Source organism: Styela clava, chromosome 8 (assembly GCF_964204865.1).
Source record: "Styela clava chromosome 8, kaStyClav1.hap1.2, whole genome shotgun sequence".
Lineage (NCBI taxonomy): Eukaryota > Metazoa > Chordata > Ascidiacea > Stolidobranchia > Styelidae > Styela > Styela clava.
The window spans coordinates 21,153,470-21,168,204 of NC_135257.1; the positions used below are offsets into that span (position 1 = coordinate 21,153,470).

General features: G+C 39.5%; 25 non-coding genes across 25 annotated transcripts; 8 read left to right on the forward strand and 17 right to left on the reverse strand.

The window, feature by feature from the left end:
- Positions 1 to 110: 110 nt before the first annotated feature.
- Trnaa-cgc (transfer RNA alanine (anticodon CGC)) lies at positions 111 to 182 on the reverse strand. Its single transcript has one exon. It is a non-coding gene; the product is annotated as a tRNA-Ala (tRNA).
- Positions 183 to 186: 4 nt separating this feature from the next.
- On the reverse strand, positions 187 to 268 carry Trnas-gcu (transfer RNA serine (anticodon GCU)). The gene has a single exon. It is a non-coding gene; the product is annotated as a tRNA-Ser (tRNA).
- A 202-nt stretch (positions 269 to 470) lies between these two features.
- Positions 471 to 552, forward strand: Trnas-cga (transfer RNA serine (anticodon CGA)). The gene has a single exon. It is a non-coding gene; the product is annotated as a tRNA-Ser (tRNA).
- Positions 553 to 1,357: 805 nt separating this feature from the next.
- Positions 1,358 to 1,429, reverse strand: Trnaa-ugc (transfer RNA alanine (anticodon UGC)). The gene has a single exon. It is a non-coding gene; the product is annotated as a tRNA-Ala (tRNA).
- A 4-nt stretch (positions 1,430 to 1,433) lies between these two features.
- Positions 1,434 to 1,515, reverse strand: Trnas-gcu (transfer RNA serine (anticodon GCU)). The gene has a single exon. It is a non-coding gene; the product is annotated as a tRNA-Ser (tRNA).
- A 202-nt stretch (positions 1,516 to 1,717) lies between these two features.
- Positions 1,718 to 1,799, forward strand: Trnas-cga (transfer RNA serine (anticodon CGA)). The gene has a single exon. It is a non-coding gene; the product is annotated as a tRNA-Ser (tRNA).
- An 806-nt stretch (positions 1,800 to 2,605) lies between these two features.
- Trnaa-cgc (transfer RNA alanine (anticodon CGC)) lies at positions 2,606 to 2,677 on the reverse strand. Its single transcript has one exon. It is a non-coding gene; the product is annotated as a tRNA-Ala (tRNA).
- Positions 2,678 to 2,681: 4 nt separating this feature from the next.
- On the reverse strand, positions 2,682 to 2,763 carry Trnas-gcu (transfer RNA serine (anticodon GCU)). The gene has a single exon. It is a non-coding gene; the product is annotated as a tRNA-Ser (tRNA).
- Positions 2,764 to 2,965: 202 nt separating this feature from the next.
- Positions 2,966 to 3,047, forward strand: Trnas-cga (transfer RNA serine (anticodon CGA)). Its single transcript has one exon. It is a non-coding gene; the product is annotated as a tRNA-Ser (tRNA).
- An 805-nt stretch (positions 3,048 to 3,852) lies between these two features.
- Positions 3,853 to 3,924, reverse strand: Trnaa-ugc (transfer RNA alanine (anticodon UGC)). Its single transcript has one exon. It is a non-coding gene; the product is annotated as a tRNA-Ala (tRNA).
- Positions 3,925 to 3,928: 4 nt separating this feature from the next.
- On the reverse strand, positions 3,929 to 4,010 carry Trnas-gcu (transfer RNA serine (anticodon GCU)). The gene has a single exon. It is a non-coding gene; the product is annotated as a tRNA-Ser (tRNA).
- A 202-nt stretch (positions 4,011 to 4,212) lies between these two features.
- Positions 4,213 to 4,294, forward strand: Trnas-cga (transfer RNA serine (anticodon CGA)). Its single transcript has one exon. It is a non-coding gene; the product is annotated as a tRNA-Ser (tRNA).
- Positions 4,295 to 5,101: 807 nt separating this feature from the next.
- Positions 5,102 to 5,173, reverse strand: Trnaa-ugc (transfer RNA alanine (anticodon UGC)). Its single transcript has one exon. It is a non-coding gene; the product is annotated as a tRNA-Ala (tRNA).
- Positions 5,174 to 5,177: 4 nt separating this feature from the next.
- Trnas-gcu (transfer RNA serine (anticodon GCU)) lies at positions 5,178 to 5,259 on the reverse strand. Its single transcript has one exon. It is a non-coding gene; the product is annotated as a tRNA-Ser (tRNA).
- A 202-nt stretch (positions 5,260 to 5,461) lies between these two features.
- On the forward strand, positions 5,462 to 5,543 carry Trnas-cga (transfer RNA serine (anticodon CGA)). The gene has a single exon. It is a non-coding gene; the product is annotated as a tRNA-Ser (tRNA).
- An 807-nt stretch (positions 5,544 to 6,350) lies between these two features.
- Positions 6,351 to 6,422, reverse strand: Trnaa-cgc (transfer RNA alanine (anticodon CGC)). Its single transcript has one exon. It is a non-coding gene; the product is annotated as a tRNA-Ala (tRNA).
- Positions 6,423 to 6,426: 4 nt separating this feature from the next.
- Positions 6,427 to 6,508, reverse strand: Trnas-gcu (transfer RNA serine (anticodon GCU)). Its single transcript has one exon. It is a non-coding gene; the product is annotated as a tRNA-Ser (tRNA).
- A 202-nt stretch (positions 6,509 to 6,710) lies between these two features.
- Positions 6,711 to 6,792, forward strand: Trnas-cga (transfer RNA serine (anticodon CGA)). Its single transcript has one exon. It is a non-coding gene; the product is annotated as a tRNA-Ser (tRNA).
- An 808-nt stretch (positions 6,793 to 7,600) lies between these two features.
- Positions 7,601 to 7,672, reverse strand: Trnaa-cgc (transfer RNA alanine (anticodon CGC)). The gene has a single exon. It is a non-coding gene; the product is annotated as a tRNA-Ala (tRNA).
- A 4-nt stretch (positions 7,673 to 7,676) lies between these two features.
- On the reverse strand, positions 7,677 to 7,758 carry Trnas-gcu (transfer RNA serine (anticodon GCU)). The gene has a single exon. It is a non-coding gene; the product is annotated as a tRNA-Ser (tRNA).
- Positions 7,759 to 7,960: 202 nt separating this feature from the next.
- On the forward strand, positions 7,961 to 8,042 carry Trnal-caa (transfer RNA leucine (anticodon CAA)). Its single transcript has one exon. It is a non-coding gene; the product is annotated as a tRNA-Leu (tRNA).
- Positions 8,043 to 8,847: 805 nt separating this feature from the next.
- Trnaa-ugc (transfer RNA alanine (anticodon UGC)) lies at positions 8,848 to 8,919 on the reverse strand. The gene has a single exon. It is a non-coding gene; the product is annotated as a tRNA-Ala (tRNA).
- A 4-nt stretch (positions 8,920 to 8,923) lies between these two features.
- Positions 8,924 to 9,005, reverse strand: Trnas-gcu (transfer RNA serine (anticodon GCU)). The gene has a single exon. It is a non-coding gene; the product is annotated as a tRNA-Ser (tRNA).
- A 202-nt stretch (positions 9,006 to 9,207) lies between these two features.
- Positions 9,208 to 9,289, forward strand: Trnas-cga (transfer RNA serine (anticodon CGA)). Its single transcript has one exon. It is a non-coding gene; the product is annotated as a tRNA-Ser (tRNA).
- Positions 9,290 to 9,997: 708 nt separating this feature from the next.
- Positions 9,998 to 10,069, reverse strand: Trnaa-cgc (transfer RNA alanine (anticodon CGC)). The gene has a single exon. It is a non-coding gene; the product is annotated as a tRNA-Ala (tRNA).
- Between the last annotated feature and the right edge of the window lie 4,666 nt (positions 10,070 to 14,735).

The following is a 14,735-nucleotide window of genomic DNA, read 5'->3' on the forward strand; positions in this document are numbered from 1 at the left end:
TTGTTGGTAATTACAATCTGATTTGAATTTCAATTACTTCAGAGTTTTCTCTCGACATATTTCAGCAATTCTAACACGATTTTATTTCGAAAAAATTATTAATTCTCAAATGGAGATGCCGGGGATTTAACCCGGGGCCTCACACATGCGAAGCATGCGCTCTACCACTGAGCTACATCCCCAGGACGACGAGGATGGGATTCGAAGCCACGCGTGCAGAGCACAATGGATTAGCAGTCCATCGCCTTAACCACTCGGCCACCTCGTCACATGTGCACCAGATTAGGTGTTGATGATTTGAATCTTGACCTAATTTCGATTATACCGAAATCATCTCATGGAATGTAATCAAAGTTTGAATAGTAACCGACGCGAGCAGAGAAAATTGAACTTTTTTGCTGCTTCGCCAGATCCTGAGATGTCTAATTGTTGGTGATTTCAATTTGATTTGAATTCAGTCCCCGGTCACCGTTGTCGTGGCCGAGTGGTTAAGGCGACAGGCTCGAAATCTGTTGGGCGTTGCCCGCGCAGGTTCGAATCCTGCCGACAACGTTATTTGAGATTTCATTTAGCAGGATTAACAACATCGAGCAAAGATTAGATAAAACTTGCCCAAACGACTGTCAGATATTTTTATTGGAGCTGCCTGGTTTTGAAATTATTATACCGTTTTGTTTTGGAGGCACATTGATGGCTTGGAACGGATTGAGACCAATTGCGCCTAGCTCAAACAAATACAATAAAAAGCCCAATCTTGTATTCGTTACCGATTACGAGATTAGCTAGATAATTGTTGTTTGTCGTTTACAAAAAACATAATCCATTTCTCATCCCAATCAATGGTCTGCTGTAACGCTCATTCACAATACGTGGCAGCATGCGAACGCTTTATATAGCTAAGATCTCGAATCATTGTCTTGCCTATAACGGTGAATATCGACCTTTTTCTATAATGTAAGTGGCACTTTATGACTGAAACGCCGTCAATCGATAAAGCCTTATGACTTAGCCTCGCTAAACGAAAAAATAAAATTTCATATACACTATACGGATAGTAGCAATTGATGTGTTTTTATTGAGCTATAATGATTTCAAATCAAAGATAAGAGAATAAGTTATCGGATAGGCATTCTAGCACCACGACGAGAATGTGATTCGAACCCACGTCTGCAGAGCACAATGAATTAGCGAACTTTTATCAGATTAGTGAACTTTTTGGTTCCTTCGTCAGATCCTAAAATGTCTAATTGTTGGTAATTACAATCTGATTTGAATTTCAATTACTTCAGGGTTTTCTCTCGACATATTTCAGCAATGCTAACACGATTTTATTTTGAAAAAATTATCAACTCTCAAATGGAGATGCCGGAGATTGAACCCGGGGCCTCACACATGCAAAGCGTGCGCTCTACCACTGAGCTACATCCCCAGGACGACGAGGATGGGATTCGAACCCACGCAATCAGAGCACAATGGATTAGCAGTCCATCGCCTTAACCACTCGGCCACCTCGTCACATGTGCACCAGATTAGGTGTTGATGATTTGAATCTTGACCTAATTTCGATTATACCGAAATCATCTCGTGGAATGTAATCAAAGTTTGAATAGTAACCGACGTGAGCAGAGAAAATTGAACTTTTTTGCTGCTTCGCCAGATCCTGAGATGTCTAATTGTTGGTGATTTCAATTTGATTTGAATTCAGCCTCCGGTCACCGTTGTCGTGGCCGAGTGGTTAAGGCGACAGACTCGAAATCTGTTGGGCGTTGCCCGCGCAAGTTCGAATCCTGCCGACAACGCTATTTGAGATTTCATTTAGCAGGATTAACAACATCGAGCAAAGATTAGATGAAACTTGCCCAAACGATTATTAGATATTTTTATTGGAGCTGCCTGGTTTTGGAATTATATTACCGTTTTGTTTTTGAAGAAATATTGATGGCTTGGGACGGATTGATACCTATTGCGCCTAGCTGAAACGAATACAATAAATAGCCCAATCTTGTATTCGTTACTGATTACGAGATTAGCTAGATAATTGTTGTTTATTGTTTACAAAACACTTAATCCATTTCTCATCCCAATCAATGGTCTGCTGTAACGCTCATTCACAATACGTGGCAGCATGCGAACGCTTTATATAGCTGAGATCTCGAATAATTGTCTTGCCTATAACGGTGAATATCGACCTTTGTCTATAATGTAAGTCGCAGTTTATGACTGAAACGCAGTCAATCGATAAATACTTACGACTTAGCCTCGCTAAACGAAAGAATAAAATTTCGTATACACTATACGGATAGTTGCAATTACTGTGTTTTTACTGAGCTATAATGATTTCAAATCAAAGATAAGAGAATAAGTTATCGAATAGGCATTCTAGCACCACGACGAGAATGTGATTCGAACCCACGCGTGCAGAGCACAATGAATTAGCAAACTTTTATCTGATTAGTGAACTTTTTGGTTCCTTCGTCAGATCCTAAAATGTCTAATTGTTGGTAATTACAATCTGATTTGAATTTCAATTACTTCAGAGTTTTCTCTCGACATATTTCAGCAATTCTAACACGATTTTATTTCGAAAAAATTATTAATTCTCAAATGGAGATGCCGGGGATTTAACCCGGGGCCTCACACATGCGAAGCATGCGCTCTACCACTGAGCTACATCCCCAGGACGACGAGGATGGGATTCGAAGCCACGCGTGCAGAGCACAATGGATTAGCAGTCCATCGCCTTAACCACTCGGCCACCTCGTCACATGTGCACCAGATTAGGTGTTGATGATTTGAATCTTGACCTAATTTCGATTATACCGAAATCATCTCATGGAATGTAATCAAAGTTTGAATAGTAACCGACGCGAGCAGAGAAAATTGAACTTTTTTGCTGCTTCGCCAGATCCTGAGATGTCTAATTGTTGGTGATTTCAATTTGATTTGAATTCAGTCTCCGGTCACCGTTGTCGTGGCCGAGTGGTTAAGGCGACAGGCTCGAAATCTGTTGGGCGTTGCCCGCGCAGGTTCGAATCCTGCCGACAACGTTATTTGAGATTTCATTTAGCAGGATTAACAACATCGAGCAAAGATTAGATAAAACTTGCCCAAACGACTGTCAGATACTTTTATTGGAGCTGCCTGGTTTTGAAATTATTATACCGTTTTGTTTTGGAGGCACATTGATGGCTTGGAACGGATTGAGACCAATTGCGCCTAGCTCAAACAAATACAATAAAAAGCCCAATCTTGTATTCGTTACCGATTACGAGATTAGCTAGATAATTGTTGTTTGTCGTTTACAAAAAACATAATCCATTTCTCATCCCAATCAATGGTCTGCTGTAACGCTCATTCACAATACGTGGCAGCATGCGAACGCTTTATATAGCTGAGATCTCGAATCATTGTCTTGCCTATAACGGTGAATATCGACCTTTGTCTATAATGTAAGTGGCACTTTATGACTGAAACGCCGTCAATCGATAAAGCCTTATGACTTAGCCTCGCTAAACGAAAAAATAAAATTTCATATACACTATACGGATAGTAGCAATTGATGTGTTTTTACTGAGCTATAATGATTTCAAATCAAAGATAAGAGAATAAGTTATCGGATAGGCATTCTAGCACCACGACGAGAATGTGATTCGAACCCACGTCTGCAGAGCACAATGAATTAGCGAACTTTTATCAGATTAGTGAACTTTTTGGTTCCTTCGTCAGATCCTAAAATGTCTAATTGTTGGTAATTACAATCTGATTTGAATTTCAATTACTTCAGGGTTTTCTCTCGACATATTTCAGCAATGCTAACACGATTTTATTTTGAAAAAATTATCAACTCTCAAATGGAGATGCCGGGGATTGAACCCGGGGCCTCACACATGCAAAGCGTGCGCTCTACCACTGAGCTACATCCCCAGGACGACGAGGATGGGATTCGAACCCACGCAATCAGAGCACAATGGATTAGCAGTCCATCGCCTTAACCACTCGGCCACCTCGTCACATGTGCACCAGATTAGGTGTTGATGGTTTGAATCTTGACCTAATTTCGATTATACCGAAATCATCTCGTGGAATGTAATCAAAGTTTGAATAGTAACCGACGTGAACAGAGAAAATTGAACTTTTTTGCTGCTTCGCCAGATCCTGAGATGTCTATTTGTTGGTGATTTCAATTTGATTTGAATTTAGTCTCCGGTCGCCGTTGTCGTGGCCGAGTGGTTAAGGCGACAGACTCGAAATCTGTTGGGCGGTGCCCGCGCAGGTTCGAATCCTGCCGACAACGTTATTTGAGATTTCATTTAGCAGGATTACAACATTGAGCAAAGATTAGATAAAACTTGCCCAAACGATTATCGGATATTTTTATTGGAGCTGCCTGATTTTGGAAATATCATACCGTTTTGTTTTTGAAGACTTATTGATGGCTTGGGACGGATTGATACCTATTGCGCCTAGCTCAAACGAATACATTAAATAGCCCAATCTTGTATTCGTTACTGATTACGAGATTAGCTAGATAATTGTTGTTTATTGTTTACAAAACACCTAATCCATTTCGCATCCCAATCAATGGTCTGCTGTAACGCTCATTCACAATACGTGGCAGCATGCGAACGCTTTATATAGCTGAGATCTCGAATCATTGTCTTGCCTAAAACGGTCAATATCGACCTTTGTCTATAATGTAAGTGGCAGTTTATGACTAAAACGTAGTCAATCGATAAATCCTTATGACTTAGCCTCGCTAAACGAAAGAATAAAATTTCTTATACACTATACAAAGATAGTAGCAATTACTGTGATTTTACTGAGCTATAATGATTTCAAATCAAAGATAAGAGAATAAGTTATCGAATAGGCATTCTAGCATCACGACGAGAATGTGATTCGAACCCACGTGTGCAGAGCACAATGAATTAGCGAACTTTTATCAGATTAGTGAACTTTTTGGTTCCTTCGTCAGATCCTGCAATGTCTAATTGTTGGTAATTACAATCTGATTTGAATTTCAATTATTTCAGTGTTTTCTCTCGACTTATTTCAGCAATGCTAACAGGATTTTATTTCGAAAAAATTATCAACTCTCAAATGGAGATGCCGGGGATTGAACCCGGGGCCTCACACATGCAAAGCGTGCGCTCTACCACTGAGCTACATCCCCAGGTCGACGAGGATGGGATTCGAACCCACGCGATCAGAGCACAATGGACCAGCAGTCCATCGCCTTAACCACTCGGCCACCTCGTCACATGTGCACCAGATTAGGTGTTGATAGTTTGATTCTTGACCTAATTTCGATTATACCGAAATCATCTCGTGGAATGTAATCAAAGTTTGAATAGTAACCGACGTGAGCAGAGAAAATTGAACTTTTTTGCTGCTTCGCCAGATCCTGAGATGTCTATTTGTTGGTGATTTCAATTTGATTTGAATTAAGTCTCCGGTCATCGTTGTCGTGGCCGAGTGGTTAAGGCGACAAACTCGAAATCTGTTGGGCGTTGCCCGCGCAGGTTCGAATCTTGCCGACAACGTTATTTGAGATTTCATTTAGCAGGATTACAACATTGAGCAAAGATTAGATAAAACTTGCCCAAACGATTATCGGATATTTTTATTGAAGCTACCTGATTTTGGAAATATCATACCGTTTTGTTTTTGAAGACTTATTGATGGCTTGGGACGGATTGATACCTATTGCGCCTAGATCAAACGAATACATTAAATAGCCCAATCTTGTATTCGTTACTGATTACGAGATTAGCTAGATAATTGTTGTTTATTGTTTACAAAACACTTAATCCATTTCTTATCCCAATCAATGGTCTGCTGTAACGCTCATTCACAATACGTGGCAGCATGCAAACGCTTTATATAGCTGAGATCTCGAATCATTGTCTTGCCTATAACGGTGAATATCGACCTTTGTCTATAATGTAAGTGGCAGTTTATGACTAAAACGTAGTCAATCGATAAATCCTTATGACTTAGCCTCGCTAAACGAAGGAATAAAATTTCTTATACACTATACAAATATAGTAGCAATTACTGTGATTTTACTGAGCTATAATGATTTCAAATCAAAGATAAGAGAATAAGTTATCGGATAGGCATTCTAGCACCACGACGAGAATGTGATTCGAACCCACGTGTGCAGAGCACATTGAATTAGCGAACTTTTATCAGATTAGTGAACTTTTTGGTTCCTTCGTCAGATCCTGCTATGTTTAATTGTTGGTAATTACAATCTGATTTGAATTTCAATTACTTCAGAGTTTTCTCTCGACATATTTCAGCAATGCTAACACGATTTTATTTCGAAAAAATTATCAACTCTCAAATGGAGATGCCGGGGATTGAACCCGGGGCCTCACACATGCGAAGCGTGCGCTCTACCACTGAGCTATATCCCCAGGACGACGAGGATGGGATTCGAACCCACGCGTGCAGAGCACAATGGATTAGCAGTCCATCGCCTTAACCACTCGGCCACCTCGTCACATGTGCACCAGATTAGGTGTTGATGGCTTGAATCTTGACCTAATTTCGATTATACCGAAATCATCTCGTGGGATGTAATCAAAGTTTGAATAGTAACCGACGTGAGCAGAGAAAATTGAACTTTTTTGCTGCTTCGCCAGATCCTGAGATGTCTATTTGTTGGTGATTTCAATTTGATTTGAATTTAGTCTCCGGTCACCGTTGTCGTGGCCGAGTGGTTAAGGCGACAGACTCGAAATCTGTTGGGCGTTGCCCGCGCAGGTTCGAATCATGCCGACAACGTTATTTGAGATTTCATTTAGCAGGATTACAACATTGAGCAAAGATTAGATAAAACATGCCCAAACGATTATCGGATGTTTTTATTGAAGCTGCCTGATTTTGGAAATATCATACCGTTTTGTTTTTGAAGACTTATTGATGGCTTGGGACGGATTGATACCTATTGCGCCTAGCTCAAACGAATACATTAAATAGCCCAATCTTGTATTCGTTACTGATTACGAGATTAGCTAGATAATTGTTGTTTATTGTTTACAAAACACCTAATCCATTTCGCATCCCAATCAATGGTCTGCTGTAACGCTCATTCACAATACGTGGCAGCATGCGAACGCTTTATATAGCTGAGATCTCGAATCATTGTCTTGCCTATAACGGTGAATATCGACCTTTGTCTATAATGTAAGTCGCAGTTTATGACTGAAACGCAGTCAATCGATAAATACTTATGACTTAGCCTCGCTAAACGAAAGAATAAAATTTCTTATACACTATACGGATTGTAGCAATTACTGTGTTTTTACTGAGCTATAATGATTTCAAATCAAAGATAAGAAAATAAGTTATCGAATAGGCATTCTAGCACCACGACGAGAATGTGATTCGAACCCACACGTGCAGAGCACAATGAATTAGCGAACTTTTATCTGATTAGTGAACTTTTTGGTTCCTTCGTCAGATCCTAAAATGTCTCTAATTGTTGGTAATTACAATCTGATTTGAATTTCAATTACTTCAGAGTTTTCTCTCGACATATTTCAGCAATGCTAACACGATTTTATTTCGAAAAACATATTAAATTCTCAAATGGAGATGCCGGGGATTGAACCCGGGGCCTCACACATGCGAAGCATGCGCTCTACCACTGAGCTACATCCCCAGGACGACGAGGATGGGATTCGAACCCACGCGTGCAGAGCACAATGGATTAGCAGTCCATCGCCTTAACCACTCGGCCACCTCGTCACATGTGCACCAGATTAGGTGTTGATGATTTGAATCTTGACCTAATTTCGATTATACCGAAATCATCTCGTGGAATGTAATCAAAGTTTGAACAGTAACCGACGCGAGCAGAGAAAATTGAACTTTTTTGCTGCTTCGCCAGATCCTGATATGTCTAATTGTTGGTGATTTCAATTTGATTTGAATTCAGTCTCCGGTCACCGTTGTCGTGGCCGAGTGGTTAAGGCGACAGACTCAAAATCTGTTGGGCGTTGCCCGCGCAGGTTCGAATCCTGCCGAAAACGTTATTTGAGATTTAATTTAGCAGGATTAACAACATCGAGCAAAGATTAGATAAAACTTGCCCAAACGATTGTCAGATATTTTTATTGGAGCTGCCTGGTTTTGGAATTATTATACCGTTTTGTTTTGGAGGCACATTGATGGCTTGGAACGGATTGAGACCAATTGCGCCTAGCTCAAACAAATACAATAAAAAGCCCAATCTTGTATTCGTTACCGATTACGAGAGTAGCTAGATAATTGTTGTTCATTGTTTACAAAACACCTAATCCATTTCGCATCCCAATCAATGGTCTGCTGTAACGCTCATTCACAATATGTGGCAGCATGCGAACGCTTTATATAGCTGAGATCTCGAATCATTGTCTTGCCTATAACGGTGAATATCGACCTTTGTCTATAATGTAAATGGCAGTTTATGACTGAAACGCCGTCAATCGATAAAGCCTTATGACTTAGCCTCGCTAAACGAAAAAATAAAATTTCATATACACTATACGGATAGTAGCAATTACTGTGTTTTTACTGAGCTATAATGATTTCAAATCAAAGATAAGAGAATAAGTTATCGGATAGGCATGCTAGCACCACGACGAGAATGTGATTCGAACCCACGTGTGCAGAGCACAATGAATTAGCGAACTTTTATCAGATTAGTGAACTTTTTGGTTCCTTCGTCAGATCCTAAAATGTCTAATTGTTGGTAATTACAATCTGATTTGAATTTCAATTACTTCAGTGTTTTCTCTCGACATATTTCAGCAATGCTAACACGATTTTATTTCGAAAAAATTATCAAATCTCAAATGGAGATGCCGGGGATTGAACCCGGGGCCTCACACATGCAAAGCGTGCGCTCTACCACTGAGCTACATCCCCAGGACGACGAGGATGGGATTCGAACCCACGCGATCAGAGCACAATGGATTAGCAGTCCATCGCCTTAACCACTCCGCCACCTCGTCACATGTGCACCAGATTAGGTGTTGATAGTTTGAATCTTGACCTAATTTCGATTATACCGAAATCATCTCGTAGAATGTAATCAAAGTTTGAATAGTAACCGACGTGATCAGAGAAAATTGAACTTTTTTGCTGCTTCGCCAGATCCTGAGATGTCTATTTGTTGGTGATTTCAATTTGATTTGAATTTAGTCTCCGGTCACCGTTGTCGTGGCCGAGTGGTTAAGGCGACAGACTCGAAATCTGTTGGGCGTTGCCCGCGCAGGTTCGAATCCTGCCGACAACGTTATTTGAGATTTCATTTAGCAGGATTACAACATTGAGCAAAGATTAGATAAAACTTGCCCAAACGATTATCGGATATTTTTATTGAAGCTGCCTGCCCAATCTTGTATTCGTTACTGATTACGAGATTAGCTAGATAATTGTTGTTTATTGTTTACAAAACACTTAATCCATTTCTCATCCCAATCAATGGTCTGCTGTAACGCTCATTCATAATACGTGGCAGCATGCGAACGCTTTATATAGCTGAAATCTCGAATCATTGTCTTGCCTATAACGGTGAATATCGACCTTTGTCTATAATGTAAGTGGCAGTTTATGACTAAAACGTAGTCAATCGATAAATCCTTATGACTTAGCCTCGCTAAACGAAAGAATAAAATTTCTTAAACACTATACAAAGATATTAGCAATTACTGTGATTTTACTGAGCTATAATGATTTCAAATCAAAGATAAGAGAATAAGTTATCGGATAGGCATTCTAGCACCACGACGAAAATGTGATTCGAACCCACGTGTGCAGAGCACAATGAATTAGCGAACTTTTATCAGATTAGTGATCTTTTTGGTTCCTTCGTCAGATCCTGCAATGTCTAATTGTTGGTAATTACAATCTGATTTGAATTGCAATTACTTCAGAGTTTTCTCTCGACATATTTCAGCAATGCTAACACGATTTTATTTCGAAAAACATATTAATTCTCAAATGGAGATGCCGGGGATTGAACCCGGGGCCTCACACATGCGAAGCATGCGCTCTACCACTGAGCTACATCCCCAGGACGACGAGGATGGGATTCGAACCCACGCGTGCAGAGCACAATGGATTATTTTTTTTTTTTTTTTTTTTTTTTTTTTTTTTTTTATTTTGCGGATCAGAATTTTCCAAGGCACAGATCAGTGTCTAATGCCACGTCATATCCGTGTCATATCGGTATAACGCTTCATAAGCATGCCACTGCATAAGCAGCAGTCATAAACTTATGGAGGCTTCAGTATCTGCCGCGCCATTGCACAGCACAAACTTCCACCCCGGGGTTCGGTATACACTGTATGTCACAGCATAACTTTCGCCCAGGGCTTCCGTCTGCACCATGCATAGCATAGCTCAACTTCCGCCCCCCGGCTTCCGTACATACTGCGTGACGCTTAACACGCACACAGCATGACATCCACCGTGAAGCTTCCGATTCATCACGTCCGCTTAATATGTGATGGTATTTCCGACATAAAAAATGGATAAAATTGCAGAGTCCACTTGGGCAGATATGCTTTTGTTTATGGTGGATTGCGTTATGTAGCTGAATATCCATTTAGGATCTCCTTCCAGTTATTTACTATTCCGAGAAAATTAAGGTTAGTAAAAGTGTTCTCCATTGTGTTTAAAAATTGCGTAAAGTGAGATATTGTTTTTGAAATTATATCATCGTCCATAGGGGTCAAATATTTATTTTGGATATCCAGTCTTATTTTGGTGCCAATTAAGTTCTTTTTCCATATTACATAACATTTGGTGACTACTATTCGGTTATGCCCCCTGTAACTATTGTAGAATATTTCCTTTAGAGTTATTTTGATGGAGTTGCTTAGTACGCTGTTAAGAATTTTTAAAAGTTTTACCGCATATTTCCTCGTTGATTTACAGTTTATAATTATATGTCCTGTATTGTCTACAGGCCCTTTGCAAAATTTGCAGCCTAATATTTTTAAGTTTCCGAGAGCATCATACCTGAGGGACATTCCCCTCAAGCGATCGCCGAATATGTACCCCTCTCTTATAATGCGATACGAGATTATTCGTTCCGCGTTAGTAAACTTATTTTTATAATCATGGTTAAATAGGTGAGCTTCTTCCCAATTCACATTCAGCAGCTGTTGTTTTTCTTTGGCTGTTCTGTTGTTCTTCAATTTCATGTACAGGTCTTTATGTCTTGCAACCTCCCAGGTGGATTGCGAGAAATTCAATTCTTTATAGATGTCGAGGATGTATGCCCATTGCTCTGGAATAGTATTGCTGTGGGGCATTGAGTTGGTGTATCTATCCTTGTTGATTTGCTTGACTCTGGATCCCAAAGAGTATAATGCCTCTATTTGCCAAAATTGAGTTAGGGGTTCGTTACCCACGATGTATCTCATTTTTTCCACTGCACATGCCTTTATTTTTGCATCAACATCAATCATATTGATCCCACCATCGTTCCACATTCTTTGTAGCGATTTTCTGCTAATGGCCTCTATCTTTTGCGGGTGCCAGAGGAACTTAAACAGCGCACTCTCGATTTTCTTTATATACGTTTTCGGGATTCTCTTTACTCTCGTATGGAAGATTATGACAGACATAATCATGGAGTTGATTGATATCAGTTTACCATACCAGGTGAGGTTTCGCAGCTTAACGTAATTTAGGGTTCGTATCATCTTATTTTCGATTACCTGCCACATATTGTTTAAGTCCATATTTCCAAATTGTATTCCAAGTATTATGGTGTTTCGTTTTATGTAGTTCCCATGTGGCGAATTGTTCACTAAATTATGCGATTCTTTTGTAATACAGAGAATTTCGGTCTTATCTTTATTTATTTTTTGTCCTGTTGCTAAATGGAAATTGTCTAGCTCGTGAAAGATTTCTGTAATAGATAATTGATCTCTAACTGCGAACGTGATATCATCAGCAAACTGATCGAGTTTATGCTCGTATCTCCCCAGTTGGATACCATGTATATTGGCATTTAATTGTACCGATCTTGCTAGGGGCTCTATATTGATGGCGTAGAGAAGCATACTTAACGGGCATCCTTGCCTAATTCCTTGCCCTATATCGATTTCCTGCGTGAGTCTACCGTTTACATCTACCTGACTTTTAATTCCGTAATACATGCTTTTAATTGCTTTTGAGATTCTATTTCCAAGTCCAATTTGATGTAAAATTTTAAATAAGAAGTCATGATTCACTCTATCAAAAGCTTTAAGATTGTCTATTATTATTAGTGATCCGGGGATATTTTTCATTTTGCAGTGTCTAATTATAGCGTCTATATTATAATGAACATCTTCCATACATCTTTGCTTGAGTGCGCATTTCTGGGATGGACTTATGATTTTGTTTAGTACTGGTTCTAATCGTTTAACAAGGATTCTTGATAGGATTTTATAATCTGCATTGAGCGTTGTGATTGGCCTCCAATTTTTTAAATTTGTTTTGTCTCCCTTCTTGTATACTAATTTAACTTTCGCTATGGTAGCAGATTTTGGTATTTGGCCGAAATATAATATGTTATTCATAAGTTGAGTAAATTGCTTTTTAATAGAGTTCCAGAAGGTCAGGTAGAATTCTTTGGATAGACCATCAAATCCTGGGGATTTATCGTTTCCCATAAATTTTATTGCCCTATATACCTCTTCTTGTGAGATATAGCTTTCTAGTATAATATTATCCTCATCTGCAATTTTAGAAGAGCCCATTAAGTTTAGATAACGATTTTGGTATTGTTCTTGCGTTATATTCTCTTTGCCCCATAGGTTCTTATAGAAACTTTCTACTATTGATATGATCTCCCCGGGATTTGTCTGTACATTTTGGTCATTTGTCACCAGCTCTTCTATTGTTGTTTGCCTAGATCTGCGCCGGATTTTTTCATAAAAGGTTTTGGTGGGCCTTTCCCCTTCTTCAAGGTTTTTCATTTTTGCCATTAGTATGTCCCTTTTGTTTCGTTCATCTTGAATTATCTCGATCTGCGATTTTAGCCTTTTGATTTCGATCATGTTTTCCGCTTTCCCCTCATTGATTAGTATATCAAATCTTTTTCGAATTTGCATTAAGCTATTATTGTGGTCACGTGTCCGGAATTTCGAGTAGGCAATGGTTTGTTTTTTAACCCTCTTTTTCACATAGTCCCACCAGTCCGACAAGTAATCAAAGTTTTCGATATCCGTGAGTGCGTCTTTATATGTATTTTGGATGATGGTGATATACGTGGGGTCCTTATATAGCGCGGTGTTATTGCGCCACGTTCCTTTGCCCCATCGAACCTTTTTGGTTTGTTCTAGTGTAATTTGTGGGCATAGTATGTGATCCGAAACAGTGTTGGGTATATGGGTTATGTCCGAAATGATGCTATTTACATTGGCCGAGTTATATATCCGGTCTATTCTCCGTCCCTGCGATTTGAAGTGGAAGGTATAGATTTGTTTGTTTGAATATTTTGCACGGTAGGTATCGAATATATTGTTCTGTAGGACGAATTTTCGGAAGATTTTCTCAGGGGGTCGCATTTTGAAGTTGTTGGCATTTGTGACGTCACGAATGTCCAGGACGGCATTGAAATCTCCGACTATTATTAAGTAATTTGATTCGCAGTAATTACTTAGAATGTTGGCGAGATTTTGGTAGAACTCCGTTTTATGAGGGCCGTTTTTCGCCGGGGCGTAAACATTGAATATCTTGATGATCCGCTTGTCCATTTCTATTTCTATACTATCGCACCGATGTGTGATATGTGTGGTGTAAGTTGGTGGCAATAGGGTATCACAAACTTTAACCATTATCAACGTGCCTTGCCTGTAAGAGGTATGGAAACCTTCATTCCTATCCAGAGTATTATAATATATATTATATTTTTTATCATTCGCCCACTGGGTCATGAGGGCCTTGTCGACCTTATGGGCCTCTTGTATACAAAGGACATTCGGCTTATCCGTTTCTATAAATTTGTCCAATTCATATCTATGGTGTTGTAGACCATTTACGTTCATGGAAACAATCTTCACCTTAGCCATATATACCTAGTAAAAAGGTGTATGCTACTATTTATGGTATAAGCAAATAATATCCCGAATTATAGTTTATAAGTTTGTACGTCAGTAGACGTATAAGAAGCAGTTTCTGAAAATTTTAAAAGTTTCATTCACTTACGCTTTCCTTTTTTATTTTTTCCAGTCAATTTTGTTTCTGTTATAGCCGAAAAGGATGATTCCGATGACGATTCTCTATTTCTTTTATTGTTCAGGTCGGAGTTGTCCAGGTTTGCGTCCGTCAGATCTACTATGTGTTCGTTATTTCCTAGAACTGCTGGGGCAGAGAGAATTTCATCCGGAACGTCGCTAAATAAAGACGTTGTTGTGTCGTGCGCTTCATATTTATGGACCATGACTTTAACATAGGCCTTCCCTTTCGGTGGAGGGTGGAAAGGCGTATTGCCGATGGTCGAAGTTTGTTTCAGTTTTCTGCTCGGTTCCGGTTGTTTAGGTGTTTGATGGGTATTTCCAGGTTGTGCGTCTTTGGGCGATTCTCCAAGTTGCGCGTCTTTTTGGGGGGTTTGACTCGGACTTGTTGTGTTTCCGACATCTTCACATTCCGACCAGTCACTTATTTCACGTAGTTCAGAGGCCGACGGAGAAAATTCGGAGATGGATTTATCCTTGCCACCTTGCGTTGTTTCCTGTTTG